Genomic DNA, 16,876 nt, shown 5'->3' on the forward strand with positions numbered 1-16,876 from the left:
GATATAAGCCACATAGGAACAGTACAAAACATATCTAACTGTAATTTAGAGGGTGGATAAGCACTTCTTCCTTTTCCGCTTTAAAGTTTATGTTTTGTTATACTGGCCAGCAGACAAACATTGTCCTTCAAGAATCATGACGACCCTACTGGGTGCAATTCTTCTCCTCTTATAACACAAATCTTTGTAGGCTGCAACCAACTGATTCAATTTTTCATTAAACCCTACTTTTACATTTTGGATAGCAATTCTTGCAATAGGCAGTTTACAATTAAATGGAATATTAGCCACATTTGTAGAAAGCCACATGAAATATAATAAATGCCATTTTTTTTCACTCACTCTTTAATTTATTTGATATTATGTGTTTTTTAAATGACATATTTCTTTGACTGATAATACTTTCTTAAAATTTTAGAAGCTTCTTGAATTAGTCGGTTTGCACTAATCTTTTATGAGGATTGTAAAAATGTGGTGCAAGTTAAAACACTTTAAATTGAATATTTCTTAATTTATAGTCCTCTGACAGACAAAACATTAAACAAATCAATGATCAAACTTTAATATTAGGTGCCATCAAGGTGACCTTTGCCAGATTCCTCATTTGCATATTCAAATATGTGCCCACTAAAAAGCAGCAGTACTTTTTTGCTTGCACTTGCTATGTTTACTATGTCCTTGTATAATAAAACCTAATGGGCAATTCATTTGTTTCTGATTATCTTGTCTTACACCACTGGCAAATCTTTGTTCAGCTCTAGCATACTGATTCACAATAACATGCATGATAGAAAATACCTGCAGTTTTTGCATTAACTACTGCTAGAAATCCTACTTTTACAATTGGATAGTAAATTTTGTCCTGTAATCCTGTAGATTACCTTTGTCATGTCATATCATCCCTGCTGAGTCAGCACACATGCAGGCATGACTAAAGAAATCTTTAAATGTGCATGTGGCACCTTTTCACCTCAGTGAGAAAATAATTCATTTTAATTCAGTTAGAAACTCCACGACTTTAATGGCTCCTGTGTTTCAGCAGCTTTTCCGCTCATGTTTAAAACTTTCTGCACATTCAGTGGTGGTAAATGAGGGAGGGCAAGCACTGTTTGTTTTACTTTCCACACTGCCCCCTGTTTGTGTAAAATATCATACTGGGGACCTGATAAATCAACAATGTTGCATGAAAGTAACACAAAAACAATTAGACTGCCAAGTATGTCTATCAAAAGTTGACGTAGGTCGTCTGCGAGCATTTCTGAAGGAGCTCATCTCAGTCAAATAATTTCATTTGGTTGATCTCCACCCACCATAACCTCGCACTGTGCTGTGTCTTGTAGAGGCAAATTAGACATTTGATAATCAGATTGCATTGGACATCCTCTGTGACGCTGGACAGGCAGGAAAATTACTAAGTAGTTTTGCATCATAACTTGCATTGGAAAGATCTAATGGGCAGAGGACATTTAAAACTCAGACATAAAAGTTTCCATTAGTCAAACTGAGAAATCTTTTGTCAGCTTGCCAGCTGGGGAAGAACAAAAGCATTTGTCCATGAGTTGTAACACAATAACATATTAGTCATGCACTGTGTTTTTGCTCCTAGTGGCACAGATTTTATAGGTTACTCACGGTCACGTTCTCTTTGTCTCCTGTACTAACTAGAGGCTGAGTTCTCCTCTTCTCTCAAATTCTTTAACTTGAAATTTCTTCCTTCATGATTGGGGTGTGGAAACATTATGTATATTTAAAACACCAAAAATGACAGCTGAAAAGTTTTTCTGTGAGGCAAATGCACTTTTCTATTAACAAAAGATAAGCTCTGTTGGTAGAGCAGTTCAGGCCCCGGATGTGGATTCGATTTCCAACTTGGCCAATTACCTGTTTGCAGGCCTGGATTAAGAATTCAGAGCCCCCTGGGAACAACGTCTTGTAGCCAGTAGTATAGTCTTGTTTTTTGTAGTGAGTTTACTGTGATTGTTCACAAACATTGCATGTTTTCTTATTCTGCCAAAAAAACCTCTCTCATAGCACTTACATATGTTATTAAACATTTCTTGTTTCTATTTTTCAGGACATTTTAAACAAATTCTTTTAAAAAGTGGTGAGGACATGTCCCCAGCGTCCCCAGTGTAAATGACACCTATGCAGATGGGGAGAACAGATTTATATTCTAATGTTTAGTGTTACTCACCATCTAACTCAGCCAGTTAGGAGCTGCATGAAGCCATAGATGTAATATGAATCTGGTTTTATCAGCTGGCAATTTTCAATGCACATTTAGTGTAAGTTGCAACTGTTATTAACCATAATGGAAAGCTGGTGCTTTTCAGTAGCAGTAATAACAATGAACATAGGCCTGTGTGCAGTTATATCATCAAAACTCATTCATTACAGATTATCATCAACAGGGAGGACACAAAAAGTGGTCCAAACTATTATCTGCAAACTATTATCTGCCAAAACCATTGTCAAGGTTTTGTAGCTGCTGTATGAGCTGAAATGCATGAGCAAGCACACAGGAACTGTGTTCTACTACTGTACAGACACACACACACACAGTATCCTGCATTCATTCATCCACCACATTAACGTTATTTAAGTTAACTAATAATAGATGCAATTTAATCTACCAACAATGCTGTTACAGTTCCGTTAATGATAACGTATGTGCTACTTTCACTCATCAGGTGACACCATCAGCCTCCTCATTTTCTGTAGTTTCAGTAACGATAACGTTCGTGTCATCTGCTGCAGCTTCAGTGTCACCCGGAGCGGCAGCAGATTCATCTGCAGGTTTACCAAAACACTGAAAGAGTGTAGTTTGAGTTTGCTTGCGTCTCACATCTCCTTTAGGGCTTCATATTAGTTATCAAAGTTATTTCAAAGTTGTGCCGGGTGACCGCCAGTAACTAAACCGCACTAAAGTCTCTAATGAAGAAAGCAAAGGAAAGTAAATCTGCTCATCCAGCCATCTCACCTACAGCATCTGATGAAAGCAGCCGGCGGCTCTGCGAGTAAAATCAGCCGATGAAAGTATGAATGAAAGCTGCTGGAGCGCAGTGATCAATAGGTGACGAGTGATGTGGCTTGCAAATAAACTGTATGCTGTAGTGTTAAAGGATATCAGAAGAGGAAATAAACTGAAAGCCTATAACTGTGCAGACTTTGATTAGTCAGGCTACATCATTTCAATTTCCCTGAAACATTTAGCCTAATAAATCCCAAGACACCATGATCATATTCTGGATTATTCAAAAATGAATTCACACTCAGAATCAATAAATCTAAATGCAGATAATATAAACACTGTGCCAGTAGAAGTGATCCTGTGCCTCTGAGCATGACACGGAGTCAAAATCTGTAATTGATTGGCATAAAATATGAATCGACTGGTTTTGAAGCAGTTATTGTGCGTCTGCCACCTGTAGTTGCTGTTGGTAACAGCAGATGTGGTTTAATACTACAGGTCACAGCTAAACAAAGTATTCTCAGGCAGTAACTGGTCTTTTTCCATCATGATGTGAGCAGTCATGATCTGACTTTATGCTGCACACGACATGAGTCTGCAGTGAAAGTGAAAGGAGTTGGTGACCTGAGAAAGTGAGCAGCCTGTCAGCTATTCAGATATCAGCTCACTGTCGGCTCCTCACTGTTACAGCGCTGCAATATTTCACACTGCTGTCAGAAAAGTGTCTTATTTTGTAGATTCATTTTTGATGAACGATGGCGGTCAGTGCTCACTCACACAACTTGTGTTTTGCCAGTTAAATACTTTTAAAGTGAAGCTTCAGCGGCAGGAAATGTTCAGTTTGCATTAGCAGCAACTTAAAACAGCATTTTTATCTTGTAATTTCGCCACAGATGGTGAAGTTGACAGGAAGTTAAGAGTCAAGTTAAATCATAATGTCAGAAATTTCTACACCACCAGGATTTAGAAGATGCTGGAAGTTGCTGTGTTTATATTTTGGACCCATAAGAACTGGAAATATTTTCTGAACCCACAACAAATTTATAAAAATAAACCAACGTTTGTGTTTGAGATGATGAAGTCTTCCTTTATGATTCACTAAACAAACTATTTAAACCTTCCTTGGATCAGCTGGAAATGCAGGACACAAACCCTCTGCACACAGTTTGCTCCTCCAGTGACTTTAAAGTGAAAACTATCATCTGTTGAACAAACTGAAGCTCCTCTGCTGCCTCCTGCTGGCTGCTTCCTGTCACTGTCAGTCTGTTCATCCCTCAGGACAAACTGGAGAGCTCCTCACAAAACATTCACATTAACACAACAGCTGCATTTACTACACTGCTGTACTCAAGTACAACACTCAGGTACTTGTACTTTACTTTCTACTTCTGCTCCACTTCTCAGAGGGAAATATTGTACTTTTACTTCACTACATTTATCTGACAGCTTTTGTTACTTAGAAACACATACGAGTTCACATTTAGTGTTTAAAATAGGTTTTGTTATAAACTCCCAACAGTTTATAGAATTATGACAACATTTATTGAAAGTTTTCTTGTACTCGATATAAATTCTTCACACCAGACTCTACTACTGAAAATCTCTAATGAAGACAATCATCAGTTACAGTCTGATACAAAATGAGCTCCAGCTCAACAACTACAGCAGTAAAATCCTGCTTTTACATTAATGAGACATTAAAATAACAGAAACTTCATATAATTAACATCTTAAATGTTAAAACATCAACACTCACTGAGTCATAATGATGAGATATGAAGTAATTTACTGTCATATGTTGATCTGAGTTTTGGTTTAAAAAAAATCTCAGTACCTTAAAAATGTTGACTCACCACAGGAGCTTTTATTTCGGTAATTCTTACCTTTTTTGGGCCATAAGGGTCAAACAACAGAGAATCCCTCAGTAATAATAGAGTCAGAACAGATCTAATTATTAACTGCAGCTTACAGCAGATACAAGCCAAACTACTGCAGGAAGCACATCAGCTTCTGTACGTTACAGTAAGGGAGGAAACATCAACGCTGACATGAGCCTTTTTGGTTACACCAACTGATTTGTGGTGGAAATTATATATTTCCTTCTAAAGAAATAGTTACAACAAACAGGTGTCTTTATTATATTTATTTACAGAGGAGACATATATATTAATGCTAGAGAATAATTGTGGAGTCTAACAGAAAAGCCTTTCTCAGCCTTGAACCACAGTGGAAACTCCTTTCTCACAGGAAAGCATGAAACAAAATCTCACAGAAGGTCATTATATCAAAACACTGGTACACTTAGTGGAAATTATAACACCACATAAGATGAGCAAAGAACATAAAGTAATGACATATAGAGGATTAATAAAACTACAGACAGGTAAAATCTATTTGTTTCTATTACAGTTCCCCCTTTGGCCGTCACATGGTCACATTAAGTTTATTTTAGTAACAAACTGTCAGTTCATCAATGAATGCTCTCATCTTACTGTTTAAGCAGTTTAGCAGTTTTTGTAGAACAGAGACATTCTTAAGTAGTGAGCAAGCTGGGGGATCAAAACATATTTAATTTAAACAGTTTGGTCTAAATCAAAGTTGTCACTGTCATGATCAGGTGGATTCAATCAGGTGAATCGTTTGACATTTTTCTCAGGAACGAGGCAGAACAGGAAGTGACTGGGTCGGCGTCACTCAGACAGGTATTTTACATATTTACTTACTATATAGACAGAATACATTAATTGCAAGGACACATTAACTGTTGCTAACAGTAAAAACAACCCACAGAGGAGATTAGAAACAAGATGGATTTAACGTTTTGCAGATATTATCGGCCGATATAAGCTACTCGCAGATTTATATCAGCCAATATATGACTATTAAAAAAGAGAGTTGGATCCTTCCCTCATGTCATGAATGTTGCATAGTTTGCCCACCAGACGGCGCGCTGCACCTTCTCTGTTCAAAACACTGCAGCAGTACAGAACAAAACATCAGCTGACCAGTCTACCAGAGCTCAGAGCGGTGAGGAGCTCCCGGTAGCTCTTACACTCAATATTTGAGGTGGGTTGTTAATTTGTCATGTCAAGTACATGACTTAATAATAAAAACAGCCTTCATCACTTCTCTCCTGAAAACATTCATACCAGACTTGCTAACCCTCCCATTTTTCACTGGGGCTCTCCCAGAATAACAGCACAAGTAGGTGTGTGGTGGAGGCTATTGTTACGCTGACAGATGCGATTATAGATTTATTTCTGAAACAGTGCGGCACTTCCAGCGAACGATTCTCTCATTTCTCCCTAGTTCATTACTTCTAAATAGTATTTAACAAGCTAGGGGATCAAAACATATTTAATTTAAACAGTTTGGTCTAAATCAAGGTTGTCATTGTCATCAAATAAGGTGAATCGCTTGGCATGTTTCTCGGGAAGGAGGCAGAACAGGAAGAGTTTGGATCGGCGTCACTCAGACTGATATATTTACACAATACATTATTAACAAGGAGACATTAAATTTTGCAAACAGTACAAACACAGAGGAGATGGTGCATGGGTTGGTGCAGGAGCCACGTTGACAGCTTCAGTCTGCTTCTAAGATGAAACATTTCAAACTACAGCCTTGACCTTGGGGAACACGTCTGTAATAAATGAGTCTGAACTCAAGCCTCATATTCCACCTCTTTGTTGGAGCTTTTGACCACATCCCATGGCCTTCATAAAGAGTCACTAAACCCCCCAAGCCTCTTATTTCAACTGATAACCAATGTGTATGGGTAATAAGTAGCATTTGTGTTTTCTAAAGGCACTCCTGCTGGTATAAGACCTGTCACATTGGCCACAGCTGTACGTTTTCTCTCCAGTGTGAACCCGTTGGTGTTGTTTTAGGTTACCGAATATAGCGAAACTTTTTCCACACTGTTCACACAGGTGAGGTTTCTCTCCAGTGTGAACATGTTGGTGCCTTTTTAGGGCAACTGTTGTATTGAAAGCTTTCCCACACTGTTCACAGCGGTACAGTTTCTTTCCCGTGTGAACACGCTGATGATTCTTCAAAGATCCAGATGTTGTGAAGGATTTGTCACAGTGCTGACATTTGAGTCCCTCTCTTCTTCTCCTTCTCTATTTCAACAGAGAGAAACACAATAAGTGAGATGTCATGATGGAGCAAACTATCTAAAACCATACATGACATTAGAGCTTTGAAATCACATACTAACCTACAGTACCTCATAGTGAGTATGTAGTGGCTATTACATAGTTAGTCATATACACTCTGCATGTACTGCATACTAAATAAATGACAATTACTCACAATACTGTAGTTGAACAGTTTGTGTACTTCTACTTTTTAAAGTAGATTTTTAAATCTGTAATTTTACTTCAAGTATGTTTTGTTTAAAGTATTGAACTTTGCTGCATCATCAGATCTGTTACGGACTAATAAAAAGCGCAAGAATAAAATTTCGACCACTTTGGCTTCAAGTGCAAGAGAACAACAGCTTCATGATGCAGTGTAAGCTGTGAAAAAATGCTGTATTAAGTTACTGCTAATTAGGGCTGGACAATTAATTGCATGTGCGATATTATCCTATTACACTCTGGTCACATGACACCCAAGAAGTTGATGCTTCGTCTGCACGTTACGCTGTACCTTGCCTTCTTGTTGTAAAACGGGCTTGACAGAACATAAACTTTAGTGTCACACAGGAAATTAAAGTATCACCCGCAGGTAACAGGTGAAATAGTCGAGTCATCCGCGGCTTTGACGGACAGGAAAAATGCACAACAGAAAGACGCGTGGTAGTAAGGTAAGCGTATTGTGGCGATCGGCACCGGGGTCACACACACACAGCCACCAGTCAGCTCAGGAAATATCTGTGAAATAGCATTTCAAACCAAACTCACAAGTCCGAAAGAGGCCCAGTCTGTCCTGAGTTACAGCCAGTGTGCTCCGGTGATGTCGGAGAATTACTAAGCTTGTCTATTAAACACGGGAGAAGTCATTTGGTTTTATTTTTGTTGGCCAACGTTTGAACTGAACCTTAAACTGAGTATTTTTTGTTTGCTTACTGGGACACCAAGGAGATTTGAACTGAGATAAGGACATTAATTGCTGGTTGAACTGTGTGTTTTGTATTGAGCCCTTACTGTATAACACACTGTGGTTTTTCTTGTGGTCTGTAGGCCGACCTGATATTATATCGTATTATTTAATGCCATGACTTGACTCTCAAATTATCTTTCTCATATTATTATAATTTGATACATCTTCACCATTGCTCATAATAATAATTCTACCTAATTCATCGTCACATAAGAAACAGTGTAGTTTTATCTATCCAATGTTGTGTTGGTCATACTATACACCGATTTAATGCTTGTCCATTTTGAATAACACAGAAGGTAAAGAGCTTAAAAATGAATCGCATATGAAATTGCAATATTAGCAAATCTACTTCACATTAAAAGCATTTAAATGGTGAAACACTATAACTTTGTAGTGGTCACAGGAAATGCAAGCTGTAAGTTTGGATAGCGCTGCTTTCATTCATCAAAAACACATCTACACAAGATAACCGTCATCTTCTGACAGCGGACCAGTTCGAAATATTGCATTGAGTAATGCAACAGGTGCAGACACATACAGATTGTCAGGAGCAGCAGACACAGTGAGCTGTTAGATAAAAAGCTGCGTGAGACAGTTCAGACTCATGTTGTGTGCAGCATAAAGTCAGATCATGTCTGCTCAAGGTCTGAACTGCTTTGAATGTCACTCGTTTGTTAGAAGGTGATTAAACTAGTCGCCCCTAAATTTGGAGTGCACACGTATTCAAGCCTTTAAGGTAAATCCACCAAAACGTACCAGTGTGAGCTGACAGGCAGGTTAGCGACTTTATCCTGTCATTTTCTTTCTTAGTTGATAACTACTATAGGAATGTTCAATCAGTGCGACTACAATGTGAAAGGTCACTGTTCACTGATCAGTTTTGTACAGATTACTTTAAACTGCAGCACTGTAGCCTTAATGTCCACACAGTCACTGAGTTATAAAGGACAGTGTAGCTTATAGATGTTATTCTGTGCTGAGGATAAATTGACGATGTCCAAAGATAACTCTCTGTTCATACATCAATGACAGATGTTCAAGATCATGTTTGGGTAAAAAAGAAAACGAATGGCCTATTTAGCCGTGATTTCGATGTTTCTAAAGACGTAATTGTGTTCCAATATGTGCTTTGATAGACAGTATAATTGAGGAAATGAAACGATGGCAGCTTCAGGCTCCGCAGGAGGAGTCAGAGAGAAACTCAGCGTTAGTTGTAGTAAACCTCCTCGCGAGCAGGTTAGGTTCACAGTGTAAGTTGCCGGGGGTTACAGACAGTTTATCTGTAGGGTAGGTGTGATTTGAAATTTATATATTCTGTATAAATAATTCACTGTGTAGCATAAAGGGAACTAAAAACTGCATTCATCTCACAACCCTGTTTTAATATAATACACACATTTACCTTGTACGTTGTATATTCATTTCATTCATTTCAGTCATGCACGTTAATAAACACAGTTGCTGAAGTTTGTTTTTCTGCTGTTGTTATTTACCATGATTGATTTCCTGTGCCTTAGGATTGCAAGTGTCCAGGGTCAGGAGAGGGTGTAGGGGGGAAGCCCACTGCTGCAACTTGGCCCTGATTTGTCCTCATGGATGAGGTGTTGGGACAGAGACATTCCACCACCCGACCTGTCGTAATTGCCTCTATCCCCGAAGACACACCAGGGCCAAGTGCTGCAGTGGGTGACCAGGAGGAGGAGGAGGAGGAGGAGGAGAGCCTGCTGAGAAAGAGAAAGAGGGACAGAGAGGAGGAGCTGCTTCAGCTACTGAAGGAAGACATGAGGTTGCAGAACAGAGGAGAGCAGAGACAGGATGGACAGGCTGTTCTCTCTACTAGAGAGACTTGCCCAAAAATTAATCCTGAAATAATAATATACACAATATTTATTAATCAATTAAAATAAAATATTTGTTAAATAAAGTATTTTATTTTCTGTGGTCTTTATAAATATTAGTATTTACAACATTTATTCCACTGAGCACGGAGACCCTGGTGATGCTGCTGGACCTGGATGGGCTGCCACAATAAAGACCCTGGTCAGCAGGACATCATCTGGGGTGGTCTCCAGAGTGTGGGTGCATCTCTCCACTGTCCACCGCATCGTCCATCAGTGGGTTTGCAGGGATGGTTCAATCGACGGTTGCCATTTCACTAAGATGTTTTAGTAAGAGGCAAGAATAATAAGCTGTGCACACACTTTCTTTCTTTGCTTTCTTGGTTTGAGAAAAGTGTTTTGTAATGATGAAGAACATGTGTCTGAAATGCAGCTTGTAGCTCTGATCACAGTCAGCACCTTCCACTAACACTAGAGTCAAACACACAACAGGAAGCTGGACAAACAAATGTCTCCACACAACAAGCTGATGTCAGTGAGGAAGTGTTGTAGAAAGACTGCTGTGTCATGTGATGTTTATGTGACACAGATGTATAGTGATGGTGTAACCCTCCCCTCCATGTCTCTGCTGGGACGTCCTCACAGGCAGCATGTTGTCTCTGGGTCATTCTGCTTCCTCCGTCCTCCAGCCGGTGACCCAGAGATCCACCGAGCTCCTCCATCATCCAGGATGTTCCCCTCACTTTCACAGGTGGAGCAGAGAGGAGCCCCAGCTGGATCCTATGAGGACGTCTGTTACCGGGCAGAAACAGGCTGCTTTTTGATTGGTCGGCCGATCTGATGGACAGTAAAAGTGGAAATTCTAATATTAATATTCCTCCAGAAGTGTAAAAGGGAATAACAGCAGCAGCAGAGGCTCTGAACGTCTTCATGATGATTCAGCAAATGAAAATGATTCCATGTGTGGAATCAGAAATGTCTTAATGCAATAAATCTTTATTGCTCCCTCACATCTGGGGCCTGAATCCTGAAGCTGATTTAGCTGAGTCTGGGTCTCTCTGGGTGATCTGGTCTCAATGAGTCTAACAATGGCCGTCCTGGATAACCAGTATCATGAAGCTGCTTATGGACAGATTCTGTTACCTCTGGGTTTTCCCTCCAGCTCTGAGTGTGTTGATGTGAGACAGGGCGAGTTGTTGGTTCCAACAACATCATCACAACCATGAAGGAAAAGCTTCATCTGAGACCTGCTCAATATATATTAGAAATATTTCAGGCAGATTATTGGACAGATGCTGCATCCATATTACTATCCTGTGTTCCACCAGTATTATGTCAGAGTGATCAGCCTGTGAGTACGGATGTATAGTACAAAGTGGAGCGATTTGTTTACTAGCCTGCAGTGATGCAGGCAGAGGCAGTATTGTTAGCTAGGACCTGCCACTGTTTGCAACATAACCTCATAATCGTTTTACCAATACTTGATACACTTACTGCAGTCTAACTGTAATAAAGTGTGGACCAAGGTTATTATCGTCAACTAAGACAAAGAAAATAACGAAAACTAGATGTGTGATAAAAACGAGGCTTTACAAAAAAAAACGATAACTAACTAAAACTATATTGTAGGTTTGCAAAACTAACTAAAACGAACTAAAATGAATCTGCAAGGCAGACGAGGCTGGGACTGTAACAGACTCCGTGAGTTAGTCTGGCGCTGTTACACCTTTGCCTCCCGCTCACGATGCTTCGATTAAAGCTCCAAGATGCCATCCTTCCTTGGTCAAATGTGTTGGACCTATGTCATCTGCAGAGGAAACAAAGGGGAAGGACAACCAAAAACCACAGTGTGCGTGGTCCGCCAAAGGTGTTAAATGTGTCTCCTAAAGTCTCCTAAAGCTAACTTGTTGTTTTTAGTGTCTCTGTTCAGGGAGCGATTAAAGCAGGATGCAAGTCGGCGAAGGAAGTGTTTTCCCCCTCACGGGTCCGTAAAGAAGGTGAAGACAGGTGACAAAGTGTTTGCCTCAGTGTTTTTACTGTGTGGTTTGTAGGACGTGATGTGCTGGGTGCCGTTCCAAACTTCTCCTTGCGCCGTGAGTTCAGTGACTCTGCAGTGGCAGCTGTTGGCCCGGCATTCCCGACCAGTGGAAGCCGGTGTGGTGAGCAGCGGGTGACTCCACGTGTCCTTCCCCAGCGCGGTGGGAGCCATTAAAAACTGTGTAGCCTATTGTGTTGCATATCCAGTGTCATTTAATTTACTTAATATAATTCATATTGTCTCTGGTGTGGGCAGAGATCGTTTTTAGTTGATTAAAAGCCTTTTGTTACATTGATTGGAATAAATACATTAACTTGACACATGTCTTCAGTCATCCTTGGTTTTTCCAACCGGTTATTTATCTCTTTGCTCGTCCCACACCCCTGGACAAGCTGGGGAGGTAACACATATACCAAAATATTTGAAATGGTCTGAACAGATGGATACCCCTCCGAACGTGCAGCACAGAGTGACGTATGGTGTGACGTATCTTTACATTATAAAAGTAATCACACGTGGGATAGGTACCAAAACCCAGTGTTATGACTCACTGATCATATTCTGGCCACACACAGTATGATCTTATACCAGCCACAGGCTTTCTGCTCGTTCCAGACTTTATTTAATCTTATTTATCTAAAGAATATTTCTATTTGATGGAATGGTGCAGCCATGAAAACATGGAGGATCTGGTATGAATATGTCACTCAGTGTTAACAATAGATGTTGATATTGCAATTTCTTTTTTCTGGGATATATATTGCGATATGAAAAAAATACAAGAATTTTCACCTGACTTAAATAGCAATATCTGGATTAATTGGGGTGATTATTGGGGTGATTTTGTATGGGAAATGTATAGGAAATAAAAAAATAAATAGGCTGAAAAATTACATTTTACTCAAGACTTTTTGATTGCACCATCCTTTCTCTTTAATGGACATTTTAAAAATCAAAAAACATTTGAGCAGCTATACAACCAGTGCAGAGTTGTTTTCAAAAAAACATTAAAACAAAGTCTTGGTCATAATGGTTGAACAAATTAAGGTAAAATTTAACTTTTATAATTGTATAAAATCTGGTTTGGTTTTCACGCAGACACATTTTAACAAAATTATAAAACTAAAAGAGCAGCAGCACGACCAGTCTCCTGAGTGGTTTACAAAAATAAAACTTAAGTTAAATATATAATTTACTATCAACTAAAAACTATCAACTAATAAATAGCAAATGTCAATTTAGAACCATTTTTAAATCAACTTTTCTTAGCAACATACAAAAAAGTGTTGGGTAGTGTGTTCAAACAAATAAAGAAAATCTGCTTTCCTAGCAGCTAAACAAGTGTCAAGTTAAGAGGTTTTTGGTGAAGAATACTTGAGACAAGAGCATTGGCAATTGACGATGTTGCCACCTGCACTGAAAATCCTTTCTGGAGGTGGAGCTTGTAGCAGGGATGCATAAATACTTGCGGGCAAGCTTGGCGAGTCGTAGAAAGCTAACTCTGTGACTTTTCCACCATGCAAGTGGATCTTCCTCTTTGTCTGTGGAACATATCAGCAGGTAATTGTTTAACTCTGCTTCCACAGCATCCTTAAGGGTCAGAGAGGAATCACCCTTTGCTGCAGCTCCGCTTTGTTTAAAGAAACTTCTGGGCTTTTTCAAGAGCACATCTGGCCTTCCAGCTGTGAGAGAAGTGACCCACCAGCTTCTTGCAGACACCTGCAGCACGGTCAACGCGTCCATCCTTTTTCACTGCATTTTCTAAGGGAAAAAACAATAACAAAACAAAGTACATATTAATTAATTTACACAATTATATTTTTAACTAAAAGTGATTATTAAATTGTGTTATCTTATGTCCATTTTCTTTCTTTTTTTTCTCCACGTCTTAATGATGTGTGTGTGTGTCTTTAAAAAGTATTTGCTCATAATACTAACATGTTAAAAGAGTAAAATAAACATAGCATGGGCATATAACTTACCAACTGCAAGATGCAATCTGTGGCCAAAGCACTGCAGCCTGGTCCAACTTGTTCAGGGCGGTAGCTTTTACCATGTTCACCGCATTGATGTTTTACAGACTTGACGTCTCATCTAGTCCCCAAGCAGCCACCTCTTCTCTCATCCCCATTGCAATGTTCTCACTTGTATGATCCTCCAGGAAAAATGGTGTTTGCAAACAGCGACTTTTGAGTTGGAAGTCCTTATTAATAAAGTGGACACTCAGACCAATGTGGGGCTCTGTTGTCCGGCTGGACCACGAATCTGTGGTAGCGGCATAATATTCCATGCATGACAGCTCGGTTTCAACTTCTGCCTTGCATTTGTCATACAGCTCTGGGCAACTTGAGAAAAGTATGTGCGTGATGGTATTTCATACTGCTTATCAAGCGTCCGGATCATGTTTTTGAAACCCTCTTTGGTTATTGTATTGATTGCACCTCGCTAAGACATGACTCCAAAGTTATCGCATCGGTAATTTCTCTCTCGCCATTTGGAACCTTTCTAGTATGGTGCAACACTGGCAAAAGCATCTGAAATACTTGCTGTAGCGGCTGTTGCTTTGGATGACCTTCACTTCTCGCTTTGCACTGGTCGTACTGAGCTTTGTGGTGCCGATTTAAGTGATCGAACAAATTAGTTGTGTTGCCTCGTTTTTTTGGAACAACTACAAGACACAGGTGTCAAAGTACCTTAGTTTGGTCAATGTTGTCGTTTCTGTAGCCAAAATAGTTCAAAACCACTGAATTTGCTTTTCGTCTTGGCACCAAATCCACTTTTTCGCTGTTTTTCTCCTGTTCCCCACTCATTTTCACGTTGTCTATAAATAGCCGGGGCGGTGCCTGCTTTGATAAATTGATCAAGATATTGTGATCGGTGGTGCGCTGTGCAGAGCCTGTTTGTCACTCACTAGCAACAAACTGTGTTTCCAAGAACTCTAAAATCCGAGTAAATTATGTTAACATCAGAGAGACTTAGTATATTAGTTGTGCAAAAACTTTGCCAGTATTCGTTTTGTATCAAGCAGCAAAAATATTCTGTTATCTGCCTTGCTTGACATCGCATGTGACTGCAATGTGACTATTGCTCAAGTGCACATCTCGATGCTGAAACAATAAATTGTGCAGCCCTAGTTAACATCATATAGCTGAACTTCACAGAGGAGGTGGAACAAGTTGAACACAATAAATATGAGAGGTCTAATGTAAAATCAGTGTTTGTGCTGTTAAAATCTGTGAATAACAACAACCTTACTGGGCTGCTGATCTTCCATTATAGCAGGACTGGTTGTTTCTATTAAAGGTAACAGGACACAAACCCTCTGCACACAGTTTGCTCCTCCAGTGACTTTAAAGTGAAAACTATCATCTGTTGAACAAACTGAAGCTCCTCTGCTGCCTCCTGCTGGCTGCTTCCTGTCACTGTCAGTCTGTTCGTCCCTCAGGACAAACTGTACAGCCTATGACCAACTCTCTGACTTCACTTCATACGGAGGACAGAATCTGACAATTTAAAACAAATACAGAAATAAAAAAATGCTCAATAAATAAACATCCTATTAAATGCACCAAAAAAAAAAAACTAAGTAAATCTAGGCATTAATTAAAATTATAGAATGAGACACAAATTGAAATATTTATCTTAAGTTGCTTCTTTATTTATTCACCTTTGTCACCAATAGGGATGAAGCCACAGACTCCCAGCTAGAAATGCCCGCCCCCCTGGATCCTTGATTGGATGGTGAACTGATATTCCTGACTGGATAGTCAAATACAGACGTGCTCAAATTTGTTGGTACCCTTACAGCTCATTGAAATAATGCTTCATTCCTCCTGAGAAGTGATGAAATTAAAAGCTATTTTTATCATGTATACTTGCATGCCTTTGGTATGTCATAGAATAAAGCAAAGAAGCTGTGAAAAGAAATGAATTATTGCTTATTCTACAAAGATATTCTAAAATGGCCTGGACACATTTGTTGGTACCCCTTAGAAAAGATAATAAATAATTGGATTATAGTGATATTTCAAACTAATTAGTTTCTTTAATTAGTATCAAACATGTCTCCAATCTTGTAATCAGTCATTCAGCCTATTTAAATGGAGAAAAGTAGTCACTGTGCTGTTTGGTATCATTGTGTGCACCACACTGAACATGGACCAGAGAAAGCAAAGGAGAGAGTTGTCTGAGGAGATCAGAAAGAAAATAATAGACAAGCATGGTAAAGGTAAAGGCTACAAGACCATCTCCAAGCAGCTTGATGTTCCTGTGACAACAGTTGCAAATATTATTAAGAAGTTTAAGGTCCATGGAACTGTAGCCAACCTCCCTGGGCGCGCCCGCAAGAGGAAAATCGACCCCAGATTGAACAGAAGGATAGTGCGAATGGTAGAAAAAGAACCAAGGATAACTGCCAAAGAGATACAAGCTAAACTCCAAGGTGAAGGTACGTCAGTTTCTGATCGCACCATCCGTCGCTTTTTGAGCGAAAGTGGGCTCCATGGAAGAAGACCCAGGAGGACTCCACTTCTGAAAGAAAAACATTAAAAAGCCAGACTGGAATTTGCTAAAATGCATATTGGCAAGCCACAATCCTTCTGGGAGAATGTCCTTTGGACAGATGAGTCAAAACTGGAGCTTTTTGGCAAGTCACATCAGCTCTATGTTCACAGACGAAAAAATGAAGCTTTCAAAGAAAAGAACACCATACCTACAGTGAAACATGGAGGAGGCTCGGTTATGTTTTGGGGCTGCTTTGCTGCGCCTGGCACAGGGTGCCTTGAATCTGTGTAGGGCACAATGAAATCTCAAGACTATCAAGACATTCTGGAGCGAAACGTACTGCCCAGTGTCAGAAAGCTCTGTCTCAGTCGCAGGTCATGGGTCCTCCAACAGGATAATGACCCAAAACACACA

The 16,876-nt window shown here is 39.6% G+C and overlaps 1 protein-coding gene across 1 annotated transcript in view; it reads left to right on the plus strand.

The window, feature by feature from the left end:
- The window catches only part of LOC119912613 (butyrophilin-like protein 2), a 566,400-nt gene that overhangs the window by 19,519 nt on the left and 530,005 nt on the right, over window positions 1–16,876 (plus strand). The gene's annotated exons all lie outside the window — the stretch shown is intronic.

The sequence above is a fragment of the Micropterus salmoides genome, unplaced genomic scaffold, assembly GCF_014851395.1.
Source record: "Micropterus salmoides isolate LMB-PRFRI ecotype aquatic unplaced genomic scaffold, ASM1485139v1 Ms_hic_scaffold_2, whole genome shotgun sequence".
NCBI lineage: Eukaryota > Metazoa > Chordata > Actinopteri > Centrarchiformes > Centrarchidae > Micropterus > Micropterus salmoides.